The sequence below is a fragment of the Siphateles boraxobius genome, unplaced genomic scaffold (genome assembly GCF_051911475.1).
Source record: "Siphateles boraxobius isolate OS27281-9 unplaced genomic scaffold, OSU_SipBor_1 100, whole genome shotgun sequence".
NCBI classification, from domain to species: domain Eukaryota; kingdom Metazoa; phylum Chordata; class Actinopteri; order Cypriniformes; family Leuciscidae; genus Siphateles; species Siphateles boraxobius.
In genome coordinates, this window is record NW_027508701.1 from 1,444,559 (window position 1) to 1,463,993 (window position 19,435).

A 19,435-nucleotide genomic window follows, 5' to 3' on the forward strand; every position below is an offset into this window, starting at 1 on the left:
CCAAAAGGCAGCGGCCGCCGGACACAGGTGCACCTGTGTCGACAGACCGCTCCAATGGAGGGACACCTCGCAACCCTTCACCGTTCCTCCATCAAGGGTAATGAGGGGGAAAAGCTATTCAGGCAGTTTCTGGCAGAGAAAGATGCTGTTCACCACCTGATAAGCTCTCCATGCATTTCGGGAAAGAAAGGCACTGGGGCGGCGAGCTGAGAACCAGCGCGGCCCGCCCCAAGATACCAAACTCCAGATTCCAACCGAGACTGAACGGGACACGGTGGAGGTTCCACTCGAGCCCGGCAGCCTCGGCGGCCCGTTTCAGCATAGCTGATAATTCTGGATCCGGCTCGGGCAACATTGAACTCCCGGAGGGAGACAATGCAGCCGAGTCATCATCTCCAGAAGTCAGCTCACCCTCTGATGCTGCAATCGGCGTCCTGTCCTCCAGGGGAGCCCCGAGTGAAACCGCTGGCCCACCCATTACAGATGGACCAGCAGACAACACAGGAGGCTCCAGTGGTTGCAGTGGAAGGGAGGAGTGAGGAGCCCACAGGGAATGGTTACCGGGCGGGACATCCAACACTATCCTCCGGTCACCCATCCCACACAGCACCCGAGGGTGGGGCATGGTAATGGGGACTCGCTCTCCGCGAACGAAGGCGAGTCTCGCCCTCAACACTGCGACAGTCATGTTCCCACAGTGAAAACATGAGCTGTCCACAAAAGCTGTCTCAGCGTGCTGTAAGCCAAACACGTGACACAACAGTTGTGACCATCAGAGAGAGACAGGGAACGACCGCACCCAGAAACGCACGGGCGGAATGACATCTTGAAAAAGACGCAAACGCACCCGTGTTGCTCTTTCAGAAAATAGGACCGTCACCAGTGCCGGAGCACACAGGGAAATGACCGCGGCAACACTGAACAGAGAACTGAAACAGTGAAGCACTCACTTTTCCGCCCTCTAACCAGCCATCAACACACACAAACATTTAGAAATTTGTTGCTGTTAAAACAGCAGTTGAGAGCTCAAAGCTCGCGATCACCGCTGCACTCGCGCTGTAGAACACCAGCACTGGGAGAGTCTTCCTGAAGAACACCGACACACTCGCTCGTTGTAGACAACAGCACTCTCAGAGACATCAAACGATCGGCTCCGAAGCGAAAGGCAACTAGTGCGTGCATCCACTTCCGTATTTATACCCGCGCCGCGGGGGCGGAGTGTGTGATGCGAATCACGCACGCCAATTACATTGGCTCGTTCAATAGTACTCGAAGATGATAGGCTCCCTAGCGTGATCCATTTCAGTCGCGTCGACTACGTCCGACGTTATCGACTGAAAGGGAACCTTATGATCATTGACACTTCTCACTAGTGTTTGACATAGCTGTGTTGACTTGATCAACCCTTGGCTAAAATTATAGGATGCCACATTTAGAGCACAACCTGCAAGAATGTATGCTGGCCAGTGTGTGTGTGAGAGACACTGAGTGTGAATGAGTGAGAGATGATGTTTGAAGAAACACTAAGGCAAATCAATTATTTTGCCAATACAGCTGTATTTAAAATTTAACATGTGGGCCCACAGGGCAAATTCTGCCCAGTAAAATAATGACCATGGATGGATTTGGTTAAATTTCCTGGTCAGGAACTGAAGTAACAATATGAAAAAACAAAGAATGAAAAGAGAAAAATAAAAATAGAAAAAACATTGCCACATTTGCGCAGCATAACACGTCTGCCTTTCTTTTCAGCATATCGTGATGGAGCTGATCTTTGTCAAAAGTATGAAATATTGTCTTGTAACTTTTGTCAAAGTGGGTTGAGTATTGTCCAAGATGCCTAATAAATAGTGGGTTGATAATGGAACTCAAGACAAAGAGATAACTGAGTTGAATTGACTAATTATAAGAGTACATTGAAATTTATTGTAAGAAAAATGCAAAAAGTTGCAAATAATGATGAAAAGTCAAATTTATGAAAAACAAATAGGAATATATGGATTAAAGTCCTGCTGTTAATGAAGGCAGAAAGGACACCACTCAGCCCACATGACCTTTCTACAGGTAACATCGAGAAGGACAATGGGACAGATGAGCAGATGATTGAAATCACATGTTGTTTTCACTAACAAAAATAATTAAGCTTTAATTTACAGATAGCAGCAGCTCAATTTCAGGAAGGATTCTGGAACAAGTCTAACAAAAAGAACCAGTAACTGTGCTTTGTAATTTCAGAAGAAGTGATCAACAGTGTGACATTTGAGTCCATGCCTCTCAACTTAAAATAAACCAACTGACTTCAGCAACCCCCCACAACTGAAGTGAGGGATCAAGGACATGCTGACAATGAGAGAAAGAGTCCATTGCAACGAACGACTCACTGGAGACACCCTGGTGAAAGATGTAATGATTGATGACAAGGTTAACAGAATGATCAAATCATGAATGGAAGAAAAGACAAACTTGACCAGAAACACAGTAATGAGAGGAACTGTGCAAAGAAAAGAGAATCAACAGAGATGAGTACAAGCTCAAACAATAGTCAACATCAACCAACTTTCCTATGATTGAATGTTCAGCCCTTGAATAGATTCAGTAGCAACTTAATAATAACCACCATAACAAAAATGATTGAAAGTAAAAATATATTACACAACATAGAAAACAATGATAATGACTAATTAAGAAAAGAAACTAAAATAATGTTAACAATTAATATAGCATAATGGGAATTAAGACAATTCATGAAGGAAAAAATTAGAACTAAAAATAACTTTAAAATACATTTTATGGGGTACTCAGATGTAACTTGTCAATACAAGGGTATACTTAATTAATTTAAGGCTACAGTTGAAATTAAAGCAAGTATTAACACTGGGTATTAACAAATATTCAATGTCAAAATTGAATTTATAAGATTTGATTCAATATGCAATTGACTAATATTAAGTAGTACTTATAGAAAGTTTATAGACTTACAAGTTATTGAAATTCAGTAACAAACAGGCCCTTGTGAACAATCTAGTGGCACCAGAGGGGGGTCAAAAATAGATATTTGGCATTCACATGAAGGACAGATTGTTGAACCAATGAATACTTTTGAATATTCTCAGTCCAGATGCGCAATGGTTTTAAACCAGTGCGCAAAGGGGGGAGTAAGGAAAGGAATTAAAAATTAAAATGAAGTTAAAATTAAATGCATTTTTGCAAAGTTTTGTGAAATTTGTGCAAAAACAAAGTTAAGAAAAGAACAGCGACAAAAATAGGCCATATGTCAGTATACCAGAAGAACTATTATATCACTTGGTAATGGATTATGTGGACATGATATAGATGGGTAAAAGCAAAGAAATCAGCAGAGGAGGGGCAGGAACAGAAATTAAATCTCTGACAGAGAAGTAATCCTTAGATTGGAAGTCTATCAGAAATAAGATCAGATTATATGTCAACTAAACAGAAGTATTGAAGATTAAAAATAAATTGCATACGAATACAAGGAAGTTTTAATAATAATTAAGTTATAATGCTAATGGTTTAAAAGGTTGATAGAAAAACTTTTAGATTGTTAGATATAAAGAAAAAGAAATGTACATATAAGGAATATGTAAGAGTGCAAAAAGTTGTTCTCTAGAGTTATTTTTCTAATTGTCTAATAAGTTTATTGAATGACTTTTATGAGATAAATGTAACATTGCTCTGAAGCTTTCTTAGTTAAAGTAATTACATGAGACATAATTAGTTTATTCATGATAGTTTATTTAGAAATTAGTAGAAACGAAGAAAATGTATTCAGTTTAGTATTGAACTGAGGAGCTACAATGAGAATGGGAAGCAACATGCGAGATTAAAAAGGTCAAAATGGAATTTATTGTTTAAATTTGGTAATAAAATAGAAAGTAAGTGAAATGTATTGCAATTTATTAGATGGGTGTAAAGTGTTCTGTTCACTAAAATTGACTGACTAAAAGATGGATTCTTCGAATTTAAGAAATGATATTCTCTCATAAGAAGTGATAAAAATGAGAGAGTTATGTTTACCCAGCCATATTTTGAATTAATAGTCATATGGATCATGCAAAACAAAAATGCATAATAAATCAATTAGACTACTATAATAAGCAGATATTTATTATAATGCTTTGTCTGCATTAGGAGAAAAACAATTATATGAAAAAAGTAGAATGACTTATGTTTGGTGATCAGTGTTGCACTTTTACTAAATAATATTGCGCAGGGGAAAAATTTAGCGATTACGATTGAGACAAGAAAAACTTAAGAGCAGAAGTTAAGGAAAACTTAATGAAAAGTTTTGAAAATTAAGGTTTGCTCAATTAGAGATGTTTTTGGAGATGCAGTATTAAAAGTGGGTTATTATTCTGTTGGGTACTTTGTATATTAAGATCACTAGTTGGAAAACCACGGTTAAACGAATGGAAATGCGGAAAAAAGATAATGAAAACTAATTTGAGAGGGCAACCAAATTGATATTTACAAACTCTGGATGTTGATTCCATTAAATGAGGAATTGAGGACGAAGAAGATGATTGATGAGCCAGGCCCTAGAGGATATCTACACCGCAAGAAAACTTTCAATAGTATAAGAGACTTTTATGTTTGATATACTCTACATAACTGTGACAATAACATGCAATGCAAGAACAAAGGTATACACACACTTATAACAATGTTTAAGTTTGTCTGACTAGGAGACCTCGATTCTTTTACTTTTTCCATTAAACAAAAAAAAAAAAAATGTATGGAAGAAGATGTTTGGCTCGAGTGCTCCTCCGGAGTGTGGTGGCTTAATCCAGTAATTGGAAAGGAGAATGAGTGACTCAGTTGGGTCACTAGGTAGCATAACTGAGGGAGCTGGATTTTGAAATTACACTCTGGAAAAAGCTAGTGAAAGTGAGGCTTAGATAAGCCTCAGAGGAGGGAATGTTGAAGATTTTATTATTTAGAAAACAAGTAATTTTGCTATATATTTGGACACAATTATTTCTTCTGTCTGTGACTTTGGATTTCCTCTGTGTATGTGAAAGACCTTGAATGGAATGTTGTTTGCTGCAGAAAATTCTATTCTGAGAAGTCACATGGTAAAAGACCTTTACCCAAAACTATCTATAGGGTGTGTTACCTTCTTTGGAAGAAGAAGTATGTATATAACTCTGAACCAAAATGTACTCGGGAGCGCACTGGAAGGCCAGAGGGCCAGAGAGCGTTAGAGCGCCATTCTATGGAACGGGACGGCGTTCGAAAATAAAGTCTAATTATTTCTGGCATCAAAGATCTCTGCAAAGTTATTTTTCAGAAAGATTGAAACCACAACACTGTCCTCCCCGTCGGGTCATTTTTATTTGTGGATCCGCAGGTGGCTGTAAAGGCCGATCTGTGATCCACAGATTCTGCTGCAATGTTGGCATTGGAAGGTTGAGGTATTGTGTAGTGGAGGAGCCTTCCTCTGTTTGTCCTTGCGTTGTTTCTGCTTTACAGCTGCGGCACGGCGGAGTTCTGTTTCGTGGTGAGCTGCACCTTCAAGCACTGCCTTTCTCCAGTAGTCCCTGTTAAACGCTAGATTTTCCCAGTCGCCGGACATGATGTTAAACTTTTTCAGGCTGGTCTTAATATTGTCCTTAAAGCGTTTCTTTGGCCCACCAGGGGCTCGCTGTCCTTCCTTTAGCTCGGAGTACAGGATCTGCTTTGGGAGACGGTTGTTGGGCATCCGGATGACATGTCCTGTCCATCGGAGTTGGTGCTGCATTATGGTGGTAGTGATGCTGGGCATATTTGTTTCTTCCAGAATACTGGAGTTTGTACGTTTGTCTTCCCAGTAATCAACTTCTGCAAGAAATATAAACCATGAAATGACAAAAACCTCAAAATATTTTTAAATTATGTTATAGACTAGGCTAAATTGCCTCTAATCATACATATAAATCATGAGGAAATATAGGTCTTATTCTTCAAATTTTCTTCAATTACTGCATACCTGAAGTCATCTTCCACCCTGTTAGTATGTACTTTTTTGCCTTCCAAATCCAACTGCAATTTCCTTGAGACCATTTTCAAGAAGTGAAATTTCTTTTCTTTTACCTGCTGGAATTCAACTGTGCAAACTGAGGTAAGCTTCAATTCTCACTCCTAACTTTGTTTTTAGTTTTTGAAATGTTATCCTGCTTGTCCCACCCTTAATGTTCCACCCTGTTAGGCTATGTTATGGAGAATGTTTGTCCTATCAAAAAAATGTAAAAACAAATCTGACATAGTTATAAAAGTTCTGTTCATCTGTAGAAGGTTAGCTAGCTAAAAATGTTGATGACTCAAAGAGCTATGGCTAACTTAGCTCAGAATTTTCCACCCTGTTAGATCTATAAACCTAACAGGGTGGAATGTTAAACATATTCGATTCATCAAAAATTGTTTTTCTTGTTTCAAGAAGAAGAAAAAATCTAAGATGGCATAAGGGACATATACTATGCAAGAAAAGCTCATTATTGTTTAACATTTACATTATTAACATGTTGTGATATACGTATATGTCCCTAACAGGGTGGAATATTTTTATGGACAGTGTCTGAACAATCTACCAATAATTATTATTATAGAGTCCCTGAGCTTGACCTATATGTCAAACCTATATGTTAAACATGTCACTATTTTGATAGAATGCTAAAAACATGAAAATCATGCCCTTTTTTTCCCAACATTTATGAAGCCAAAATGTCTCCGCATACCAGGAATGACCCACATATTACTTTATCTTTTGTTTCAAAGACTAAAGGCACTATAATTACAACTCTGTGTAATTTATACTGAATGGGTTTTTGTTTATTTTTACACCGCAACAGGACATCCAAGGTTTCTTTAAGAAGAAACCATGTCAGAGACAGATTTCATGCAGAGAATGTTCGCCAACACATACACACACACACACACATTCAGTGTTTGCGTTGAGAATAAAGCATGTTAAATGACTAAATAATGCCTAGGTGATGTTTTTTTATTTATTAGAACAAAACTGTGTGGTCCAATCCATGTATAATACAAAATGATTTTCAGGCTCTTGTTCAGTGCCACATTTAATACCATCTATATTAGGTCACTGAGCATTGCAAAGATTTTTTTAAAATGTGGCTTATTATTTTCTAAACACGTATTTTTTTCCATTTGAACTTTCTGATTTCCCATGGGCCCCCCCTGACTGGATCTTGGTCCCCCCTGTGCCCCCCCATTTATAAAATCCTGGAATCGCCCCTGCTAGTCACAGAACAAATAATTAAGTTTGATTTATTGTAATTGTAATTTTGTGGAACATGATAGAACATGACTGAGAACATGATAGAACACGACTCCCAGAATTACTTTAGCAAATCTTTAAAAGAAAAAAAAAATTTAGGTGGACATTTGTTATATATATATATATATATATATATATATATATATATATATATATATATATATATATATATATATATATATATATATATTAGAACAAAATGTATGCAGGGTTGAGGAGTGAGTTAACTGTAATGAAATTATGTTATTGAATTACAAAACGAATGTAATTGTATTTAGTTGTATTACTGAGGTAAAATGTGTTATTTAATTAGTTACTAATCAAATTAAAAGGACATTGATTTACATTGATAAAGTAATCCAAATAAAATAATCCAAACCACATTTATAATGGGTAACTTATAACAGTAAGCAATTACATTTCCAAAGTAACCTTCCTAACGCTGAATGTATGTGAGATTCAACATATTCTCTCTGTTGTGTGAGTAGTGTGACACCCGTCACGCTTTGTGTTGTACCACACAGCATTTTCACCCCTCGTCCCACACGTCGCATATTGGGAAAATGTCCCGCATTTTTATCAGTCTGTTTGTTTTTAATTATCATATTAAGAAAACGTGCATGCGTTCTTTTGCCTTTTTAAGAAAGCATTTTATTTATTCTTTTTGCGCCGTAGTTTTTCACCTATATTTAACAGCGCTTCGTCAGAAGTACAAATACAACAGCCGTTTTTAAAATCATATCCAATGGTTGAAAAGAAAGGAGTAAACACGGTCACTAGTAGGTTGTCAATCAAAATGTTGAGCGGTGATTCGTTCCATGTGTTTCTGTCAGAAAACAAATGGATAATTCGGTAAATTAAAATTTTTATTTAACAGAATTTATCAACTTATTGCCTGCTGTAGTTGTTTTAATTCTAAAAATATGAAAGTGTTTGGTGTAATGTATTCTTAATATATAAGGCTGTCAATAAACTAATTTCATGTTGTTTTATATTTTATTTTTTCATTATTTATTTTGTTGGATTTTAGTTGGACTTAGTCAGAACTGTTTCAAAAATAGTGATCTGCATGATGCTGCTGCCTTGCTCAGTGATGTTGAATTTAAATGGCAAGTAAAATAAAGACATGTTATGTTACATTGTGATGTAATTGTGTTGTCCGGAAGGGACTAAATAACAAAGTATTTTTATCAGCTGAAATGCAGAATACAAATGTTTTTATTAAGTTAAATGGACATTATATAACAGTTTCAGGTTATGTTTTAGTGTTGGTAACATGTCCCACATTGTCCCACACAAACTTAGTAATCGTCCCACATTTGGTTTGTTTCATGGTGGTCACCCTATGTGTGACTGTGTGGAATTTCTTTGAATTGCCATGAATTTAATTCCACTTCCTGTCATTCCAATTCAAATTCAACTTCCTGTGGGGCGGAGTCAATTCAATTCAAATTCCAATTCATGAATTGAATGGAGGCCAATTCTGAAATTCTGAATTTTGCACAAGCCTGTGGAGAGGAGGCCACTGGAGCTGCTGGAGATAAGGCCACTGGAGCTGCTGGAGATAAGGCCACTGGAGCTGCTGGAGATAAGGCCACTGGAGCTGCTGAAGAGAAGGCCACTGGAGCTGCTGGAGAGAAGGCCACTGGAGCTGCTGGAGATAAGGCCACTGGAGCTGCTGGAGATAAGGCCACTGGAGCTGCTGAAGAGGAGGCCACTGGAGCTGCTGGAGAGAAGGCCACTGGAGCTGCTGGAGAGAAGGCCACTGGAGCTGCTGGGGAGGAGGCCACTGGAGCTGCTGGAGATAAGGCCACTGGAGCTGCTGGGGAGGAGGCCACTGGAGCTGCTGGAGATAAGGCCACTGGAGCTGCTGGAGATAAGGCCACTGGAGCTGCTGGGGAGGAGGCCACTGGAGCTGCTGGAGATAAGGCCACTGGAGCTGCTGGAGATAAGGCCACTGGAGCTGCTGAAGAGGAGGCCACTGGAGCTGCTGGAGAGAAGGCCACTGGAGCTGCTGGGGAGGAGGCCACTGGAGCTGCTGGAGATAAGGCCACTGGAGCTGCTGGAGAGGAGGCCACTGGAGCTGCTGAAGAGGAGGCCACTGGAGCTGCTGAAGAGGAGGCCACTGGAGCTGCTGGAGAGGAGGCCACTGGAGCTGCTGGAGAGAAGGCCACTGGAGCTGCTGGAGAGCAGGCCACTGGAGGTGCTGGAGAGGAGGCCACTGGAGCTGCTGTAGAGAAGGCCACTGGAGCTGCTGTAGAGAAGGCCACTGGAGCTGCTGGAGAGGAGGCCACTGTAGCTGCTGGAGATAAGGCAACTGGAGCTGCTGGAGAGGAGGCCACTGTAGCTGCTGGAGATAAGGCAACTGGAGCTGCTGGAGAGAAGGCCACTGGAGCTGATGGAGAGGAGGCCACTGGAGCTGCTGGAGAGAAGGCCACTGGAGCTGCTGGAGAGGAGCCCACTGGTGCTGCTGGAGAGAAGGCCACTGGAGCTGCTGGAGAGGAGGCTGCTGGAGAGGAGGCCAATGTAGCTGCTGGAGATAAGGCAACTGGAGCTGCTGGAGAGAAGGCCACTGGAGCTGATGGAGAGGAGGCCACTGGAGCTGCTGGAGATAAGGCCACTGGAGCTGCTGGAGATAAGGCCACTGGAGCTGCTGGAGATAAGGCCACTGGAGCTGCTGAAGAGAAGGCCACTGGAGCTGCTGGAGAGAAGGCCACTGGAGCTGCTGGAGATAAGGCCACTGGAGCTGCTGGAGATAAGGCCACTGGAGCTGCTGAAGAGGAGGCCACTGGAGCTGCTGGAGAGAAGGCCACTGGAGCTGCTGGAGAGAAGGCCACTGGAGCTGCTGGGGAGGAGGCCACTGGAGCTGCTGGAGATAAGGCCACTGGAGCTGCTGGGGAGGAGGCCACTGGAGCTGCTGGAGATAAGGCCACTGGAGCTGCTGGAGATAAGGCCACTGGAGCTGCTGGGGAGGAGGCCACTGGAGCTGCTGGAGATAAGGCCACTGGAGCTGCTGGAGATAAGGCCACTGGAGCTGCTGAAGAGGAGGCCACTGGAGCTGCTGGAGAGAAGGCCACTGGAGCTGCTGGGGAGGAGGCCACTGGAGCTGCTGGAGATAAGGCCACTGGAGCTGCTGGAGAGGAGGCCACTGGAGCTGCTGAAGAGGAGGCCACTGGAGCTGCTGAAGAGGAGGCCACTGGAGCTGCTGGAGAGGAGGCCACTGGAGCTGCTGGAGAGAAGGCCACTGGAGCTGCTGGAGAGCAGGCCACTGGAGGTGCTGGAGAGGAGGCCACTGGAGCTGCTGTAGAGAAGGCCACTGGAGCTGCTGTAGAGAAGGCCACTGGAGCTGCTGGAGAGGAGGCCACTGTAGCTGCTGGAGATAAGGCAACTGGAGCTGCTGGAGAGGAGGCCACTGTAGCTGCTGGAGATAAGGCAACTGGAGCTGCTGGAGAGAAGGCCACTGGAGCTGATGGAGAGGAGGCCACTGGAGCTGCTGGAGAGAAGGCCACTGGAGCTGCTGGAGAGGAGCCCACTGGTGCTGCTGGAGAGAAGGCCACTGGAGCTGCTGGAGAGGAGGCTGCTGGAGAGGAGGCCAATGTAGCTGCTGGAGATAAGGCAACTGGAGCTGCTGGAGAGAAGGCCACTGGAGCTGATGGAGAGGAGGCCACTGAAGCTGCTGGAGAGAAGGCCACTGGAGCTGCTGGAGAGGAGGCCACTGGAGCTGCTGGAGAGGAGGCCACTGGAGCTCCTGGAGAGAAGGTCACTGGAGCTGCTGGAGAGAAAGCCACTGGAGCTGCTGGAGAGGAGGCCACTGGAGCTGCTGGAGAGAAGTCCACTGGAGCTGCTGGAGAAGAGGCCACTGGAGCTGCTGGAGAGAAGGCCACTGGAGCTGCTGGAGAGAAGGCCACTGGAGCTGCTGGAGAGAAGGCCACTGGAGCTGCTGGAGAGAAGGCCACTGGAGCTGATGGAGAGAAGGCCACTGGAGCTGCTGGAGAGGAGGCCACTGGAGCTGCTGGAGATAAGGCCACTGGAGCTGCTGGAGAGAAGGCCACTGGAGCTGCTGGAGAGAAGGCCACTGGAGCTAGTGGAGAGAAGGCCACTGGAGCTGCTGGAGAGATGGCCATTGGAGCTGCTGGAGAGGAGGACACTGGAGCTGCTGGAGAGAAGGCCATTGGAGCTGCTGGAGAAGAGGCCACTGGAGCTGCTGGAGAGGAGGACACTGGAGCTGCTGGAGATAAGGCCACTGGAGCTGCTGGAGAAGAGGCCACTGGAGCTGCTGGAGAGAAGGCTACTGGAGCTGCTGGAGAGAAGGCCACTGGAGCTGCTGGAGAAGAGGCCACTGGAGCTGCTGGAGAGAATGCCACTGGAGCTGCTGGAGAGGAGGCCACTGGAGCTGCTGGAGAAGAGGCCACTGGAGCTGCTGGAGAGAAGGCCACTGGAGCTGCTGGAGAGAAGGCCACTGGAGCTGCTGGAGAGAGGGCCACTGGAGCTGTTGGAGAGGAGGCCACTGGAGCTGCTGGAGAGAAGGCCACTGGAGCTGCTGGAGAGAAGGCCACTGGAGCTGTTGGAGAGGAGGCCACTGGAGCTGCTGGAGAGGAGGCCACTGGTGCTGCTGGAGAGAAGGCCACTGGAGCTGCGGGAGAGAAGGGCACTGGAGCTGCAGGAGAGAAGGCCACTGGAGCTGCTGGAGAGAATGCCACTGGAGTTGCTGGAGATGAGGCCACTGGAACTGTTGGAGAGGAGGCCACTGGAGCTGATGGAGAGGAGGCCACTGGAGCTGCTGGAGATAAGGCCACTGGAGCTGCTGGAGAGAAGGCCACTGAACTGTTGGAGAAGAGACCACTGGAGCTGCTGGAGATGAGGCCACAGGAACTGTTGGAGAGGAGGCCACTGGAGCTGTTGGAGAGGAGGCCACTGGAGCTGTTGGAGATAAGGCCACTGGAGCTGCTGGAGAGAAGGCCACTGGAGCTGCTGGAGAGGAGGCCACTGGAGCTGCTGGAGAGGAGACCACTGGATTTAGTATATTTCGTCGACTACAACTAAAACAATTCAGATGACTAAAATATAATAGGTTTAGTTCAATTGTAATGCATTAATTTAGAATTTCTCTAAAATTTCCAAACCCATATACTCCCTGAGAAAACATCTATTAACCTGTTAATATGAATGATTTTAAATTTGAGCATGCAATACAGATACAGATTTAACTACTGTGACTTAAAAAAATATCTTAAAATTAAATAAAACCTCTTTTCCTAAAGTAGAATAGTCCTCTTTTCAATGAATGATATATGCATTCTTTATAACTACTTGCATACATCATTCTTTATTCTTTCAAGATACATTTATTTTTATGAATTAAATATAATGAATCCTTATTAAAGCTATTAATGAATGCTTTTCTCTTTTTTTTTTGTTGCTTGATAAATATTAAGGACACAGACAGCATTAGGTTTATTACCCACTGTCACTTTAAGACATCGGATCATGTCCAATGACATGCGGATCCAATTGCACTGATGCACATCCAATACACTCAAAACTGTTCAAGACATAACCAACATAGTTTACGTGAATACTCTCCAAAACGGACATTTCATTCAGACACGAAACCGAGCTCAATTCAGTACTCGCGCGCTGTATGTGTATGTGCATGGCTGCACGCTTCGGGTCGGGTGTGTGCGCACAGAAAACCGAACCAAATAGAGCTCTTTTTTGCATCGTCACTCTTATTCAGATCTATATGTCTGCTCTACTCATTCTCCCAGACGTTTACATTTTTTAACATTTTATGAGAACTGCAGCGCATGTAAACCCGTGTTTCGCTGGGTAGATCAGTTACAGTACAAAAATGCGCATCTACCACAAATGCAGGACATCAGTTTTGACTGGATCGCTTCCCAAATCGTCACTATCTAACATTTTTGTCTAGTTTTTATTCGTTGACGAAAATGTCAATAGATTTTCGTCATAGTTTTTGTCATTCAAAACTAGTTTTTATTTAGTTATTGTCTCATTTTCGATTATGGTAGGTTGTAGTTATTCGCACATTGCTCGTAAATCATTTTTCCGGTTCCCACGTATCGATTTTTAGGGGCATATGCGAGCAAAATGGTCGCACTGTAGAGCCCTGTAACTTCTGACATGCTTGGCTTGGCAAAATATCTACTACTAGACCATTTGAGAACTTAAACAAAATTTGCGGATCGATGCATTTATTTACGGGTTGAGTAGAGAGGCTGCACAGTTTGACCATCGGGCAGCAAGAACTTGCAATGTAGTCTAGCTATTATCAGACCGGCCCTCGCGGCCTCGAAACACTACCGGACCACTGGGAAAAGTCCGGACTCACTCGATTTCCACTCCGCCCCTGCATGCCATAAAAAAAAATATATGATTCGATTTTTGGAATTATAAGAATCGATGGTAACACTTTACAATACGGGTGCACTGATAAGCATTAATTCATACTTAACTAATGCACAGATAATCATGAGTTAATGTATGATTCATGAAGAACTAAACCATTAATTAATTATTACTGCATCAGCAACTAATAAAGAGTCTATATGATTAATAGATTAAGTAATAAATGAATTGCTATTAATTAAACGTGTCATCATGTATTAATTCCTTAATAACATATTTTATTAACTAATAGTGTAAATTAATGTGTTAATTACCACAATTAGTCAACGCTATGCACTACAACTTCCAGTTGTCTGCTTTAATTAATCATTAGCTAATGATTTGCAAATCTATCATTATGTTATGACTTTACTTGTTGAGGCACATTACTATTAACTAATTGTTAAGTAATATGTCATTATGGTTATGGGTTTTGTCATCCCCACTAAAGGTCTGTGGGCAGTTGCACATGCAGTGAGTGTAATGTCAGAGAGTGTTTGAAGGATGGGTAAGTTGGGCCACACACAAATATCAGGACAACAGAATCTGAAATACTGACGCTGTTACACCGTGTTTAAACTGGACGAGACCATTACAGCTGTCTACACTGGACATGACAGACCATTACAGCTGTCTACACTGGACATGCAGACCATTACAGCTGTTTACACTGGACATGACAGACCATTGCAAGTCCATTTGTCCTTCATAACAGAAGTAGCGCAAGAGCTCGGAGTACGTCAGAAATAGAGTAAGGCGTCAGTTTACTGTCGGGGTTTTGTTGTGTCATGTAGCATTGTGTCGCATCCAGTGTTGGATCAATGATTATAATGGGTTCTAGTGTCTTTGTCTGGTCTAGACACAGTGTTATGAAATAGCAGAGCTTGGCCCCGTGTTCTCAGTGTTCTTCCTTTAAATCCTAGAGCTCAATCTTAACCTGACACACTCCTGTGCCATGAACTGTTGGATGTGGTGGTTCATCTGGCACAGTGGAATCCCGGTTGTAAAAGGCGGGAAATTGAAATCCATAGTGTGGATGTCAAAACCAAAATTACATATTACTTAACAATTAGTTAATAGTAATGTGCCTCAACAAGTAAAGTCATAACATAATGATAGATTTGCAAATCATTAGCTAATGATTAATTAAAGCAGACAACTGGAAGTTGAAGTGCATAGCTTTGACTAACTGTGTAATTAACACATTCATTTACACTATTAGTTAATAAAATATGTTATTAAGGAATTAATACATGATGACACGTTTAATTAATAGCAATTCATTTATTACTTAATCTATTAATCATATAGACTCTTTATTAGTTGCTGATGCAGTAATAATTAATTAATGGTTTAGTTCTTCATGAGTCATACATTAACTTGACTCAACTTGATTATCTGTGCATTAGTTAAGTAAGAATTAATGCATATTAGTGCACCCGTATTGTAAAGTGTTACCGAATCGATTTTGAATCGGTAAAGTTTGTATCGCGATTCAAATGTGAATCGATTTTTCTGGCACACCCCTAGTAATAAGGTCCACTGAGTCGAGTTGCAGTGAGAACAGTGCTGCTTTATTCAAATAAATATAGGGCTGCACCTAACGATTATTTTCATAATCGATTAATCGGACGATTATTTTTTCGATTAATCGGATTAAAAAAACAAATTGATTTTTTGTTTATTAAAACTAAATAAAACCCTAAATCAGGATATTTATATGTAAAAGTGTACTTTAAAAAGTGCAAAAGCCACACATTGAGGTTTACTAATATCAATATTTGCATTGTTTTTAATGATAATTGCTGATGGCAAGTTTACAACAATGATTAATGAAAAAAAAAACATACAACATATTATGTTTTAACATAATTTTTGTTAAAAAGAAATTTACACAGACATGATGTGAAGATATAAACCAAAAACATCTAAAATATACAATTAATTAAATTTTTATTTAAGATTCAATTAATTATAAGGATAAATTGATAAAATAAATATAGAAAGACTGAAAACAAGTGTGTGAACGTAGTAGAGCCACAGTAGATCGCGTTTGTAAACCATTAAAACTTAATAGTTGACAAACGCTATAAAAAGAGAACGGAATGGAGACGCAGCAAGCTAACAGGCTTGATTAAAAGGACAGGAAAAACAATGCATTAGTGCACAAGCATTCGCTCACTAACTACAGTGACTAAACAATCTTTTACTGCTGCTGTTAATAACTGCCTTTATATTTAGTGCTTCATTTTGTAAACACCGTTTTAGTTTAACCTATTTCTGCGGTAGTGCTATTTTAATCCATCACTTGTTTTGCGAGCAAACTGATTGCGCAACCTGATGCTCGAGACAAAATACAGACTAGGGCTGCAACTAACGATTATTTTGATAATCGATTAATCGGACGATTATTTTTTCGATTAATCGATTAATCGGATAGAAATTAAATTAGATTTTTTTTTTATTATAACTAAATAAAACCGTAAATCAGGGTATTTATGTGTAAAAGTGTACTTTAAAAAGAGCAAAAGCCACACATTGAGTTTTACTAATATCAATATTTGCATTGTTTTTAATGATAATTGCTGATGGCAAGTTGACAAACATGATTATTGTTAAAAAAAATGATATCCAACATATTATCTTTTAACACAATTTTTGTTAAAACAAATTTACACAGACATGTTGTTCAGATGTGAATATCTGAACTAAAAACAAACTAAAAACATCTAAAATATATAAAATTCATTTAATTCTTATTTAAAATTAATTATATATAAGGAATATAAGGATAAAGAATATAATATATATTATATATAATATATAAAAGAATAATATAAGGATAAATTGATTAAATAAATATAGAAAGACTGAAAACAATTGTGTGAATGTAGAGCCGCAGTAGATCGCGTTTGAAAAACAATTAAAACTTAGTAGACAAATGCTATAAAAAGAGAACGGAATGGAGGTAACGTTACCCAGCAAGCTAACAGGCTTGAGTAAAGGACAGGAGAAATTATGCATTAGTGCACAAGCATTCGCTGAAAACCACTGAGTACAGTGACTAAAAAACAATATTTTACTGCTGCTGTTATTAACTGCCTTTGTATTTAATGCTTCACTTTGTAAACACCGTTTTAATTTAACCTATTTCTGCGGTAGCGCTATTTTAATCCATCACTTACGTTGCGAGCGAACTGATTGCACAACCTGATGCTCGAGACAAAATACAGACATCCCGGAAGTCCCGGGAGTCTCCCGCATATTGATTGCGGCCCTATGATTGCGGCTCCCTGATGCCCGCGAATTAGTTCAAACTCCCGCGCATGCGAGACAGAAGAGACTGCTCCAAACCGTGTAGCGCGCGCGCTCGGCAGAGCGCCTGAGGGAGAGAGACCTTGCGTGTGTGTGTGTACCAGTAAACGCTCCCCGTGACGTAAGCAGACCAACTAATCGATAATGACATTCGTTGACAACGATTTTCATAATCGATTATAATCGATTTTATCGATTAGTTGTTGCAGCCCTAATACAGACATCTCAAGTCTCCCGGAAGTTCCGGGAGTCTCCCGCTTATTGATAGCGGCTCCCTGATGCCCGCAAATTAGTTCAAACTCAAGGAATCTAGAGCGCGCCAGCAAGAACGCGCATGCGAGACAGAAGAGACTGCTCCAACAGTGTAGCACGCGCACGGCAGAGCGGCGCATGGAGAGAGACCTTGTGAGTGTGTGCTGCATCATGATTGGCCTGTTTCAACCAATCACCAGTAAACACTCCCTGTGATGTAAGCAGACCAACTAATCGATAATGACATTCGTTGACAACGGTTTTCATAATCGATTATTATTAATATTATCGGTTAGTTGTTGCAGCCCTAAATAAATGTGAACAAAATAAACAAACTTGACGTGTACCTGACACTCCCCAACAGCAGTCCCAGAGAACAAAGCTAGACTAAATATAATGGGTGACATGGGGGGCTATTTATCAAACAAGAAACACCTGTGAACAATCAGACAATGAACCAATGAGAAAACCAAACTGAACAAACAAGAACCAATGAGAATACAGGTCCTTCTCAAAAAATTAGCATATTGTGATAAAGTTCATTATTTTCCATAATGCAATGATAAAAATTAAACTTTCATATATTTGAGATTCATTGCACACACACTGAAATATTTCAGGTCTTTTATTGTTTTAATACTGATGATGTTGGCATACAGCTCATGAAAACCCAAAATTCCTATCTCAAAAAATTAGCATATCATGAAAAGGGTCTCTAAACGAGCTATTAACCTAATCATCTGAATCAACTAATTAACTCTAAACACCTGCAAAAGATTCCTGAGGCTTTTAAAAACTCCCAGCCTGTTTCATTACTCAAAACCGCAATCATGGGTAAGACTGCCGACCTGACTGCTGTCCAGAAGGCCATCATTGACACCCTCAAGCAAGAGTGTAAGACACAGAAAGAAATTTCTGAACAAATAGGCTGTTCCCAGAGTGCTGTATCAAGGCACCTCAGTGGGAAGTCTGTGGGAAGGAAAAAGTGTGGCAAAAAACGCTGCACAACGAGAAGAGGTGACGGGACCCTGAGGAAGATTGTGGAGAAGGACCGATTCCAGACCTTGGGGGACCTGCGGAAGCAGTGGACTGAGTCTGGAGTAGAAACATCCAGAGCCACCGTGCACAGGCGTGTGCAGGAAATGGGCTACAGGTGCCGCATTCCCCAGGTCAAGACACTTTGGGACCAGAAACAGCGGCAGAAGCGCCTGACCTGGGCTACAGAGAAGCAGCACTGGACTGTTGCTCAGTGGTCCAAAGTACTTTTTTCGGATGAAAGCAAATTTTGCATGTCATTCGGAAATCAAGGTGCCAGAGTCTGGAGGAAGACTGGGGAGAAGGAAATGCCAAAATGCCTGAAGTCCAGTGTCAAGTACCCACAGTCAGTGATGGTCTGGGGTGCCATGTCAGCTGCTGGTGTTGGTCCACTGTGTTTTATCAAGGGCAGGGTCAATGCAGCTAGCTATCAGGAGATTTTGGTGCACTTCATGCTTCCATCTGCTGAAAAGCTTTATGGAGATGAAGATTTCATTGTTCAGCACGACCTGGCACCTGCTCACAGTGCCAAAACCACTGGTAAATGGTTTACTGACCATGGTATTACTGTGCTCAATTGTCCTGCCAACTCTCCTGACCTGAACCCCATAGAGAATCTGTGGGATATTGTGAAGAGAAAGTTGAGAGACGCAAGACCTAACACTCTGGATGAGCTTAAGGCCGCTATCGAAGCATCCTGGGCCTCCATAACAGCTCAGCAGTGCCACAGGCTGATTGCCTCCATGCAACGCCGCATTGAAGCAGTCATTTCTGCAAAAGGATTCCCGACCAAGTATTGAGTACATAACTGAACATAATTATTTGAAGGTTGACTTTTTTTGTATTAAAAACACTTCTTTTATTGGTCGGATGAAATATGCTAATTTTTTGAGATAGGAATTTTGGGTTTTCATGAGCTGTATGCCAAAATCATCAGTATTAAAACAATAAAAGACCTGAAATATTTCAGTTGGTGTGCAATGAATCTAAAATATATGAAAGTTTAATTTGTATCATTACATTATGGAAAATAATGAACTTTATCACAATATGCTAATTTTTAGAGAAGGACCTGTATTTATAAATGTGTTTTATGCCACAAACACAACTCTGCCTGGTATTTATTTG